Here is a 12,958-nt window from a genome sequence, read left to right on the forward strand (position 1 = left end):
ATTGCATCAGCAGCAATGAGGATGCAGGGCTCTAAGGGCAATGTTTACCTTCTATAGCGTCAGCTCCTTCACTTACCCTACCTCTGCAATTGGAAATAGATCCCTGATAAATGGGAAAGGATGGACCAAAGTGTCAATCCAGTGATGTCATCTTAGGGGTCAATTTCACTTGTGCTGGTCGTGTTTATTTAGTGATTGTACAACAGTGGATGACCATCCATGTAATCTTGCATGTATGCGCTCTGCACATGGGTTCTGTTAAACTGTGTGTATGTATGAGCACTATTTGAATGTGTGTTGGTCTATGCACATTGATATACTTCTGCACATCTGTGTCTGTCAGGGAGTATAAGTGACTACATTTTCTGTATTATGGGTGACTGCCCGGTCTGTTCATGTGTGGTGTGGTAGTATGTGGGTGTTGGTCCTTCTTGGTAATTTGGGCTCTGTGTGCAGGGTATTTGCTGATGTGTTGCTTTGTGTGTACCTGGATGTCTTATGTGTGTTGCTCTGTCTTTATACTCGTGAATAAGCGTGACTTGCGTGAATGTGCTTATTGATGTTTGGAGAATTATGTAAGAGCCATACAAACCTGTCGGCCTAGATGCCAGCTGCTGTAAATCTGGTATACTTCTGCTAATCCTGATTTCAATATTTCAGGTATACGGGCTTTATGTTCAAATACAAGGTAGCGTTAATTGTTTGCGTGCATCATTCGCAGTGCCCACCTGCTTCATTAAACACAGCTCTTCACAAGCTCACAGCCATCTCCCCAGATTCAGGGCCTGTGGGCGCAAACGCAAGACGCATGCATCCCGGAAGAAGTCTACACCACACGCATGTCGCGAATCATGTGTTAGAACCAGCGCCGGAGGTGCCAAGCCCTTATCAAGCCCGACCGGCGGAGACAGGAATCCACACATCAAGAACCGAGGGCGCGGGTGCTCAGCGTGCTGCTGCTGCGAGGATGCCAGACCGAGCCAGGGTAAGTCAGCAGTCTGCTCCTGATGCTGTTCTGCAGCAGTGATGTGGTCTCCAAGGAGCTGGCGGTGATGCACACAGTACACGGCTAAGCCTCCTCCAGCCTCTCGCCTGCCTGTCTGCTGCTGCTCTCCGATCGGGGCTGCCGTCGCTCCGTCGGCGGCAGCTTTTCACATGCCCGCCTCTCCTCGTCATTTAGTGGTGTCAACTTATTAATCTCCAGCTCCGACTCCAAGCCCCTTGGTTTCCTGTCTGAGAGCGTTACTGCTGGCGTCCATGTGGCACAATAATTAGCATACAGATGAGAAGGGATCCTGTCTCCGAGCCGCGGGAGCAGAGGCAGCAGGAGATGTAAGGGGAAAAGTTGATTGGATGAGCCGGAAAGGAATGGTGGGCGTTCAAAAGCCGGGGAAGAGTTCTGCTGCCGTGGAGCGGGGCTGTCAATTTTCTGGGTGAGTCTGTGTGGGAGAGGGGGGTGACTGGGGCTCAGATGACGGCCTGTCAACACGCCTTGGCCTAGTTGGAGGGGCGACATTGGACCCCGTGATTGTGCAATCGGCTTGGACCACGAGCTTTTTTGTATTCCTTCAGTTTTGTAACGCGGATCCGGCTTCCAGGTGAGCATGACATTTCCTCAGAATTATTTGTGCTTCATACTCCTGCCACACGCTTGAACCAACTTCAGCCTTGGGCCGTTCATGACACACGAGCAGATGCAGGTCAGTGGTCTGAGTGGTCAATTACATGGCCGAGCTATACTTTTCTTCAATATGGTTGCATCTTTAGCGAATGGTGCATATATTGTTCAATTGCTTTTCACATTAAACTCTTGCTAAAGCATTATCTTAGGCGATGATTTGCATCACCCTAACCTTTGTCTCAAAGCTCTGATATCTCCAACTGTGGTCACGTGACTTGTGGAAATTGTTTTCTAAAGTTGTACATTTTAGCAGTTATTGCAGCGGTAATTCGAGCAGAAGGACATTAAATGCCCACTCTGCACCAGGTGTATTTACAAACCTAAATGCGATAATTAATTAGTGCGGAATTTTCATTAGGCGACTAAGGCACATTTTGAATAAAAGATGCGAAGATGATGAAAATGAGAAACCAGTTTGTGGCTGTAGGGCATGTAGTATGTTATACAGGTAATGAACGTGCAATGTTGTGTACATTTATATGCATGTATCTTAACATGAGAGAGGGAATACAGAATAGAGAAAGATGCTCTGTACTTATATCCTTTTGTGGATACCTATATTATTTTTACACTTGAACGACAAGGCTTGTTTTACTGCTTTTGCAAGAATACTATTGGTCCAAAAAGACACCTGCAACCAGCACTGACATTTTCCTTCTTGTGAAAGGGGATTTTTGATATTTTTGTAGAGCCCACTTTTTGAATTGTAAACACAGCTTAAGTTAGCAGGACTGAAAACGTTTGATTACCCTTAATTAGTTGTGTGTTTTCGTTGTTGAAAGGCAAATGCGCTGTGATGAATTTCAAGGGTTAATGCTACTTTGTATCTGTATGTTTTATTTTTACCTTTTGCAAGAGAACAGATTGAATGCACACTCTGCATGCAGATACTTGTATGTTTTATTGAAAGAGTGACCCTTTTATGGCATACACGTGTAAATCGAACACATTTTTCTATTAAGGAGTTTCAAAGTGGAAATACACATTTAGGACATGTACGCATATATGTTTCAGAAAAGACAGCTTCTCTAAATGCATGCAAATCAGTAGAGTTGTGCAGCCATTTTTTATGAAAAAAGTCTTGTCTCTCCTATCCTTTGCTGCCCCAGACTTTTTCATGCTAGACACACTTGCACACAGCAATGGCTGTTCACAAAGAACCAGTTATACATGCTGGTGATTCAGTTTAGAAGAACACAGATAAGGTGCCATGTCATATATATCTCTGAGGCTTTTGGAAAATGGCAGTTTCATTAAATGTTAATGATACATTGCAATGATATTGCATCAATTGTTAAACTCACCTTTGAATGATAAAGGCTCCCTACTTTTTCAAGAAGGTCCTCCATCCTTGGTGATGCTGTCCTGAAACAAGCCCTGGCAAAGCAATAAGTCTGGCTTTTGAGGCCTGTAGGTTTGCCCATGCCTTTTGGCAATGCCGTACAGCATCTGCAAGATGCTGTGCAGGCTATGCAGCACAGTCGAAAGAAAAAAAGAAAAAAGAAAGAAGTCAAAAAAGGCACAAAGATGGAGGCGCAGCAGGCATGTCACTTTGTAGGTGTGCATGCGGAATTACGTATGCTCGCCTACAAAACGTCGCAGGCGCCATTTTATGTTATATACTGTTCTGAGATAGATCATGACAAAAAAAAGAAGTAGTGCCAAAGCGCTTTTATTGAGGTTGAGAGGCTGACAGCAAATTGATCCCTGCCCACCCTTAAAAAGATAAAAAGGTGCAGGAAGAGCAGGCGGGAGGGGGACCATAGGGACTAGGTGGGGAGGAGAAAAGCAAAGCAATCTGGGAGTTAGGGGAGCACTCCAAATTAATGTGTTTTTCTATTTATTTTAAAGTTAAACAAAGGGTGCTTCACTGCTGCAATGCGTTGACATCACATGCGTACGTAAACTTGTGGTCTAACAGGATGAGAACCTGGATGCAGTGAGCACTGTTCCTATAGAACAATTGTTCTGTACCTTATTCTTTTTCAAAACAGTTTTCAAATTAATGCAATCAATTATAAACAAATGTACACATTCATCTTGTTAAAGAATTGTTATTTAACAGTGATTCGCGTAACTTAATTCAATACATGTTTTTTGATATGTATTATCACAACATTATGTTAACAAAATAACCAACAACATTTTTTTTGTTTTGTGCATTACAAATGTCTATATGTAAAAAAACAATTTTAGTTGACATAGCATTAACAAATTGTCAAGTTGCTGTCACAAAGCCCAATGCATTTCGGGACTCCGGGTCCCTTCCTCAGGGGACAGTTCTGTAAACAAAAAGATTTGTTAAATTTTACATTCAGGTCGGTTTGTCACTAATTTTTTGTAGTAGAGGAGAGTCCCAATGTCCAACAAAAGAGAATACCTAGTCTCTATTGTTACAATAGTAAAAATAAATGTCGGCTAATATTGATTAAAAAAGTCTAAAGTCAAAGTCCACCAGACATGCACGATATAGTAATAGTGGAAACACCTTGTGGGATGAAGATAAAGTGTGTTGTGTGAAAACGAAATAGTAAGACTGTGTGGAGAGAGATTGGGGTGCGCCCTGTGTAGAAACCTAGAATCCACTAGAGAGCGATAGTGTTATTCTGGGGTCTTATAAAGGTAGACAGATATCCGAAATGAAATCCTACCTTCCACGTGCCAATTTATCTCACACTACGTCGTGTTCCTAGAGGAACCACAGTTTACGTCATGATTGGAATACGTGATGAGTGTGTAATCTCATAATCATAAAAATGTGCATAAAAAGATGCTACACACTTCATAGAAGTTAAGTATTCAAGCGCGTAACGTTTAGTGCACCACAATTTACATTGTGATGATGTTCTGTAATAAATGAAAGACCACCTTAATGAATGCCCTGAAAAGTACTTGTTATATATCTAAAATAGAAAAATAGCCAAATGTGAATAAACAGATATTGAACACTCACCCCAAATGAAATGTTCAAACAAGTATTCTATGATGGTGTAGGCGCCTTATGCTTCAAAAGTAAATGGAAAGCATGAGGAGTGTGTCATTCCTCCATGCCCATTTCAGTGTTTGAGAAGGAATAATATTTTTTTTTACCGAGACTAACAAACTGCGCGGTTCTGTATTAACACTGTTCTTTATATGTTTAGTACATCTCTTGGACCTGAAGTAAAAGGGAAACCATCAATTATGTAGATCTAATTAACAAGTTTTATCGTGCGTATGTGGTGACTGAGCAAAATGACCAAACTGTTATTACCTTATCTGAAGGAACGGCGTGTAGCACGTGTCCCGTCAACCTTGTTGAAACGGCTATGTTCGCGTAGCGGCTGAATTCAATGGTGACGTGGGTGAAGTCAAGAGACGTCAGGAACCAGTAGAAATCGAAAGCGGTTATGCGGCCTGAAGTGCAGAACTAAACGAAAGACTCATAATTGTCGTCTAAGAAACCTCACTAATATATGTACCCAAAAAGTTTTATTTGTGAATAAGAATGTAAAAAAGGTGGAACTGAAATCAGATGAATCTAGAGCAATAATTGTAGAGGATTATAAATCTATATGATATTAAGTAATCATAATGTGGATAACAAATGAAGTCTTTGTGGTCCAGTAATCTGGGTAATCATTACAGGATACCAGTACTTGAAATACTTTTAAAACTTTCTGGAACTGTTGACTGGTGATAAAGCGGAGCACAGCTGCCCGCATATACAACACATCAGTATCTAAGTGTTGTTCCACAAAAAAGGTAACCGTAAAAGAGGCACATTTTCTAGCAGACTGTTTTGCTCTGAAAACCGATGCTGTATTAACAGACAGATATAATATAATGTGTATGGTCTATACAAGCTCAAACTGAATTAGACGCTTTGACATGAGATAGTGGACATGTGTATGGTAATGAAAGATCTTGCAATCAATGGCTAGTGTATTATCCCTATGGGCTAAAAAACCTGGTGAAAAGAATGAAAAAAAGAATATGCTGTGGAAAATGTGTGAAAAAATAGATGAGAATACCTCCAACTCCAGTGTGCCATAAGAGAAACGTGGAAAGAGTAAGTGATCACAGACTGTATGAACTCTTTAGTGTACTTCATCATTTCAAAATATTCCCAATTGTGATATGGAGTAGCCAGTGCATAGTTAAAGAAAACAACTCATTTCTAATTTATCATTCAAGCCTTTTGGAGATAAGGTTTGCAAATAATCAATCCAAAATACCTCACGTTGCAACAATTTTTTGTTATTATCAACTCCTTCAATCTTGGTTACAACCTCAACAATTTATGCTCTTAGTTGAGTGATAGTATGCTTGGCTTCCTGCCAATGGACTGCTACACTAGAAGCTTTATTGCCAGTACGAATCGTACTTTTATGCTATGTTAATCTTAATTTAAATTTGCGTTCTGTTTTCCCTATGTATGCTTTCCAGCATAGGCATTTTAGACTGTAAATTATGTTGATGGTGTTGCAATCTGAGGTGTGTCTCAGTTTGATGTTTTTACCTGAAACAGGATGTGTTAATATATCACCTACTATTATGTTGTTGCAATGTGTGCAATTTACACACTTAGCAGTGCCTTTGAAATTTGTGTTTGTCGTAGGTGTCTCAGGTGCTTTCATTAATTCTTGAAGATTCTTTCCCCTGGTGTAGGAAAATGTGGTTTGTTTTTGTTGAAAATACCTTTGAAGTCTGACTCATTCTGAAGAAGTTCCCATCTATTGTTGAGGATCCTCTTAATTTGGTTGGAACATGTGGAATATTTTGACACAAAGGTGGGCGTGTCTTGTTTAGTACAGGAAGTTTTGAGTAGTAGAGATGCTCGATCCTTATCTAGTAGCCTGGATGTACTTTTCTGCAGAATATCCTGGGGGTATCCTCTTAGTTCAAATCGCTGTTTGTACTTGTTAATCTTTGTCACTGCTGTATCTGGTTCTGAACAAAAGCGTTTTATCCGAAGGAATTGTGAAAAAGGTAAACTGGAGATAAGACTTCTTGGGTGGAAACTTGAGTAATGTAAGGTGCTGTTCCTGTCAGTGGGCTTTGTATAAATCTCAGTTGTTAATCTGGTACCGATGGAATTTTTAATGACTAGGACATCCAGAAAATTGACCTGTTGTGTGCTGATAGTATGGGTGAACTGGATTCTAGGATTTCTAGTATTGAGTTCTTATATCAGATATTCCAAATCCTTCTGTCGTTGAGTCCAGATTATAAATGTAGAAATGTATGATCAATATACCTACAGTATTGTGCAAGGCCAATGATTGTTTGTCAATATGAAATCGTGTTCGAATTTTGACATAAAGATATTGGCGTAGGTCGGCGCACCCGAAAAGCCCATGGATGTTCCAGTTAGTTGTCCAAAGAAATCATCTTTCCATTTAAAATAACTGTTGTGTAGACAGAAAAAAAAAAGTTTCAGCAGAAACATGTTGTCTTTTTCTGTTACTTCCATCTTCAATAGTGCCCATTCTGTTGCTTCCAATCCTTCAGAATGTGCTATTGATGTGTAAAGAGCGGTAACATCAATTGTACAAAGTATCCAGTTGGCTTGAACAAAAGGTTGAATAATTTGAAGTTTGTTTAGAAAATCTGTTGTGTCTTTTGTATAAGTGCACCAGCTTTATACAAATGTTTGCAAAAAGTGATCTAGATACCTCCCCAAGGGATCAAAGATGGAACTGCACCCAGAAACAATTGGTCGGAATGGAGGATTGGTCGGATGTTTGTGTTTTGAGGAGAAAAACAACACACAATGAAGAGGTACATAGGTTAATGGGGAGAAGCAACTGAGTGACAAAGCAACATGTAGTGCATGTGAGGCAGAGAGTTTGGTCGGGTAGAAGCACATGAGAGAGAGCTTGCAACACGAGGGAGACAGCAACATGGAATGTATGTGGTGGGTGAATAATTGTTTCATACAAGCACAAGAGGGAAAGAGCCAGAACACACATGGAGCTCTCATGGAGCGTTTAAACAAATAGAAAAAAAGTAGTTCCCTAAAGGAGAACAGGGAAAGAATAGAAGTCAGACAATCAGAGAGATGGTCAAGAGGTTATGCTTCAGGAGAGCACCCAACATGAGGTAGACAAGCTGGGTCAAGGAAATCCATTACATAAGAAGCAAGCAAATGAGAGTAGCAGTAAAGCCAACCAATAGTAAGCATGTCAGGGTTATAAGCTCCATATGTTCTCGGTAAGCACGCAATAGGTCTTTTGCAACTAGACCGCTTGCGCTGTCTGGTAAGCTCGACCTAAAGAGTGGGCTTCTGTTATAAAAAATGGTGCGAAGTGGTGAGGTGTTGAAAAATGAAAAAAGTTCTGAGGATGATAGCAAAGCTGAATAATTGAAATATCAGCTAGATGCGCATGTTCATTTTGAAGAGTGTGTAAGACCACCAAGCAGCGCATAGACAATCTTGAAATAGCAATGCTACATTTTGTTTGTCCTAGTTTGGCGTATGCGGACAAATATTGACTTTATTGATAACATTTTAAGTTTTCCAAGTGAAGTTTATTAGCACTCTAAATTTACAGTAGTCAAATGGAGTTGCATGAAAATAAATGCTCAGGATCTGTGTTGAAGAAACATACACTGAACTCAGGAGCATTTATTCCAGAACAACCAGTGATAACAAAATAATATATATCTCTTGTACACGTTAACTGGCATCTAATACTAAGAGGGGAATTGGCCCTTTGCACATACTCCTTAGCACTTGCATGTATACCTTTGCATGGCACCACATATATACGTTCAAATGTAAGAACAGGGGGGTGCTGGTATTTGACGCCCAACGCCCACAGGTAAGATTGGATGGGAGGCCGGGGGCACCAAAACTCATGCTGACCCCTAGCTATGCCACTGCTTCTTGGGAGTGGAAAGAGCGTAAATACAGTTCCACCACAGTGCAGGGCAACCCAGTTGCATGCACATTTCTTTGAATCAATGTTGCGTACCACCAAGTCAAACTTTATGCATAGACCTACTGGCTATGTACATTGCCCCATAATACAATATAAAATTTGCTATTTTTTACATGTAAATTTTAGACAAGTATCTATGTAAACATTTTTTAACAGGCAAGGTTGTTATTAAAACTGATAATTCAGGTTGTCATTTTTCTATAATAAATTTGTAGAAGCTAGATTAGCATTTTATATTCCATTAAAATAGTTTCAGGCACACAGTGAATTCTTGTGTATCGTATTGTCTTTAACAGCTGTCTCACCCTACACATTTGATGTTCTCAAAGGAGTGCAGGCTTTTCATTTGACTAACTACCTGGCTTCCAAAAGTGAGTAGATGATTGGGAACATCACAAGCAGAATATGGGTGTCAAGGACAACAGTGCCCAGCTCTGCTAGCGTCACCAGTGGCAGGGTGGTGGCCCCTTGCTGTTTTGGTGCTAGGAGGCATTTTAAATTCCTGTAAGCGCTCACGCAGTGTGGGACATCACAGGCAGAAGGCGGGGGGAGTGGGGCGGGGGGACTGACGACAAGGCCCAGCTCTGCTAGTGGTACCAGTAGCAGGGAGTCTACCCTTCACTGTTTGAATTCCTTTTGAATTCCTGCAGGCACTCTCACAGCACAGGATGTGTGCTGGTTGTGCCTGGTGCATGCCCGAGCAAAGAACAGGGGCCCGTCATCACCAGTAAGTGGCTGGGCTGGGCCAACCCCCTTTCTTCAGCCTTCAAAGGGTACTGTGCTCTTCCACTTCTATTTGGGCGTCTTATTGTGATCTACTGTGTTTAAGCCCCTATTTGCCGGTTACTATACCATTCTTGCCCTTTCCGCTATTGGGAAACCCAGAGCTACTCCCTTAAAACCCCTCTGGCACCACCTGCGATGGCTTTTTACGGCAGGCTGTGCAAGTAATCAGTAAGGAAATCAAACTTGTAGAATGGCGTTACTTCCTGTCATTCTCATTTGAACTGGAACCCAAGGTTATGTGGATTGTCCCTGAGTCCACTACGGTCACTGCAGGCGCCTATTCACTGCAGTAAGTTGAGAGCCCTAGTGTTTTGGATATCCCTACTGGACCAACTGATCCTGGCCTCACTGCAATAGTTGAACTTGCTCTGACAGGATTCAAATTCATGCCAGTGAGGGTGGGATGGGCGAAACAAAAAAGTCAAGGGGGGAAAAGGAAGAGAGTAGAGAGGGGTGCCAAATCCAAGAGACAATGACCTGGGCCTTCAATGGCTCTGTCTAGCCCAGGCCCTGGCCATAATCTCAGCTTCAACACCCACACTATCAGCAAGATCAGAGACACTAAACCCGACATATTTGACGGAGGAAATATGCAAGGATGTGGTAACCAACTTCACGCATGCATCAGGGCTGTTCTGGCCCACTTAGAGAAGGCTGAGGAAGTGCTGATAAATCTGAGTGGTATCCTTGTGGAGCATCGCCCTGCAGGGTTTTTGCTACCGAGCCCTGTGGGCGGTGCCACTATCATTGCCCCACCTATCCAGTCCTATTCTCCGCACATCCATTGCACACTCAAATGGGGGTGATTGGTCTAGCGAGGGCAGAATTAAACATGATGAGAATGGGCCTGGCTTGTAAGGCACCCTGGCAGAGGGGGGTGGGGCCCGGTGACAAAAAAGGACTCATGGCCCAGGGAGCAACAGATCTGGGTGTCCCCGTCTCCTAAACACCCCACGCTACCTCTATCATTCCCCCCCAGGCAACCCCTTTTGTCATGATTTTGAAAATGTCCCTTCTCTGAGAGGTGACATGCGAGGACCATGACCAACTGGTTAACAAAGTGGCACCCTGGGCCAATGGCAGATTGGGTGGCCCTGAGCAATTCCACAGCCAGATCAATTTAGTCTGCAGTTTTCATGGGTGAGAAACACCCCAAAGTTTGATAATAATGATTGTAGTGTCATAAGCTTTAAAGATAGAAGGGTGGCCAAAGATATTTTGACCAGGCCTTACTTCACCGGGCCCACCTATTCTACCTTAGGAGCACTTCTGTTAAGCTACTTCTATAGTCTACCAGCTAGACTGAGACCTGCTCCCACAACCTTTTAATATTTTGTTCCCACTTCAAATAGGTTGACCTCATCTTGCAATTGGACCAGCTGAACTGACTCCCCGCCAGTGCCTACACTTCTGGCCCTAATAATTTAGAGGATGGGAATGGGTTGGTAAACCTAGTGCATGCTCAATGTACCTTTATGCCATCAGTGATAGATTTATCTTCAGAGCGGATAGTGGTAATACCTCAGCCAAATCACTAATGATAGCCTCATGAAATGTGGAGGGCCTGTTGAGTAATGGGGGCAACCAAGACAGGTGTAAATTCATCAAACGCTATACAGTCATTTGTCTGCAACAGACATGGTTAACTGACCTTGTATCCATTGACAGTTATGTTGCTTATTTTACACCAGCAATCCCAGGTGCTATGGGCATGGCCAAGTGAGGTCTTATCATCTTTATTTCCCTCACATTCCCTGCCCAGGTTACATGCTTGAGTCTTGGTTCTGCACTCTACCAGCTCATTTCATTACAGTGTCTAATGATGCAAATGTTACTGATAAACATCTACAGTAATGTATTTGATCTAACCAAGGCGGAATTGGCCAAGCCATTGCATAGGAACATTGATAACTGCATTAGAGACATACAAGGCAGCAATGTGGTGGTACTCCTGGGGTATTTTAACATGAGGCTGTGCCAGTTTTCTCCAACCAATGCTTGTGGGCTGGTGGACAGTGTAGGGAACTTCATTACCCATTTTGCTCACAGTCCACTTGGTGATTAATTCAATCAAGTGTTGATGAAATGTAGTTCAAATCAAAAAATGGAGAGATGAAGCAGAGGCTCATTCAGCTTCCAGACGGTAAATATCTTTTATTCTTATAAAACAATAATGGGAGGGGGGTAACTTAATGTGCATCTCAGTAAAAATAGAAACATGAACTGATAGAGCTAAGAGCCTATGGTCACTAAGAGGAGAATCAGTCCAGTGCCCAATCCCTCAGATTCTCCTAAAATAGGATAAAATCAATATGACTAAAAGTGCCCCTCCCACTACAAGTAGGGGAAGTGACCAGGACTGAGATCAGGGAATCAAAAGCAAAAACTAAGTTACATTTCAAAAATCTTTTATCAACGGGGGGAGAATGAACCACAATGAATTGCTGTTGGAAGGCGGACCCCGAGGAGTCGGTACGACCACCAAGGGGGGGCCCTCACACTGCACGAAGTAGCCGAGCGCTGCCGAGAAGTCTCCTGAGAGATCCTTCTCCTATCACGTACTAGCACAGTAACACCACCACACAGGACTCAAGGAGGTTGTCTTGTGACAAGCAATTCTTTATCAGCAATAAAAAGGTTACGAGGTCAATATTTACACGAAGGGATCGAGGGATCCACCAAAAGTCTCAGTGTCTCTTTGGAAGGGTCGGGGTAGCGGGACAGTCTTTGGCAGGAATGCGGTACGAGGGTACCTGGGGCCCAGTTCTTATCCTCAAGCTGGAGGACCTCCGGATCTCGGATGGGTCGAGCCGCGACGGCGTCAGCAGGGCTCTGGCGTACAGTTCGTGGAGAGCCGCGATCAAATCAGCAGGGCTCTCAATATGGTTTCTGCTCAGCTCGAGCCGCGACGTCGTCAGCAGGGCTCCTAGGAAGGTTTCAGCGAGGTTGGGCCGCGACGGCGTCAGCAGGGCTCCGATGTTCCAGGTGGTTCAGAAAGGGTTCACAAGAAGGAGCCGCGACGCAGTCAGCAGGGCTCGTGATGGTTCCGACAAGAGTTCTTCTCCGTAGGGTCAGCCGCGATTCAATCAGCAGGGCTCTCGACTCCGGGATACAACTGCCGAGCTGTGGTGGGGTCGCCCCAGATATAGGTCTGGAGCCCTTTGATGTCCGGACCTATGCGCCCGAGGGGGCGGAGTGGCCGGGTGGAGGTGGCCAGACGCCCAGCAGGAGAGGCGCCAGGCCCATGGGAGTTGCAGGGCAATCACACCTCGAGAGGGGAGGACAGTTGGGGGTCCCATCGATACTGTCCTCCGCCGGGGGCGATGAATGGGTCCTGCGGCACCCCCTGGCTAGTTCGTGGTGCCTCGATGTCGGGGCTTCGCTGGGGTCGAGGCCGGGTTGAGCGGGGGTGCACGGTGTGACGTGGATGCCAACAAGATGGCGGAGCCACGAGGAGTATGCGACCGCGTGCAGCTCCGGGTGAAGGGCCTTGGTGCAGTTCAGACGGGTGGCCCGTGAAGGCCGGGGTGGGGAACGGGCACAATCCAGGGGGTTAAGGACCACG

At 43.7% G+C, this 12,958-nt stretch overlaps 1 protein-coding gene across 7 annotated transcripts in view; it reads left to right on the plus strand.

The window, feature by feature from the left end:
- Window positions 1-12,958, plus strand: part of MYT1L (myelin transcription factor 1 like) — a 1,127,044-nt gene that overhangs the window by 36,237 nt on the left and 1,077,849 nt on the right. Inside the window, exon 1 of one of the 7 annotated variants that reach the window (XM_085610776.1) lies at window positions 1,510-1,598. The exons of 5 other annotated variants lie outside the window; for them this stretch is intronic. The gene's annotated coding sequence lies outside the window, so the exon portion shown is untranslated. Of the gene's footprint in view, window positions 1-1,509; window positions 1,701-12,958 lie in introns of those variants that run through there. One more of the 7 variants, XM_085610777.1, reaches the window with a different exon arrangement.

Source organism: Triturus cristatus, chromosome 6 (assembly GCF_964204655.1).
Source record: "Triturus cristatus chromosome 6, aTriCri1.1, whole genome shotgun sequence".
NCBI classification, from domain to species: Eukaryota; Metazoa; Chordata; class Amphibia; order Caudata; family Salamandridae; genus Triturus; species Triturus cristatus.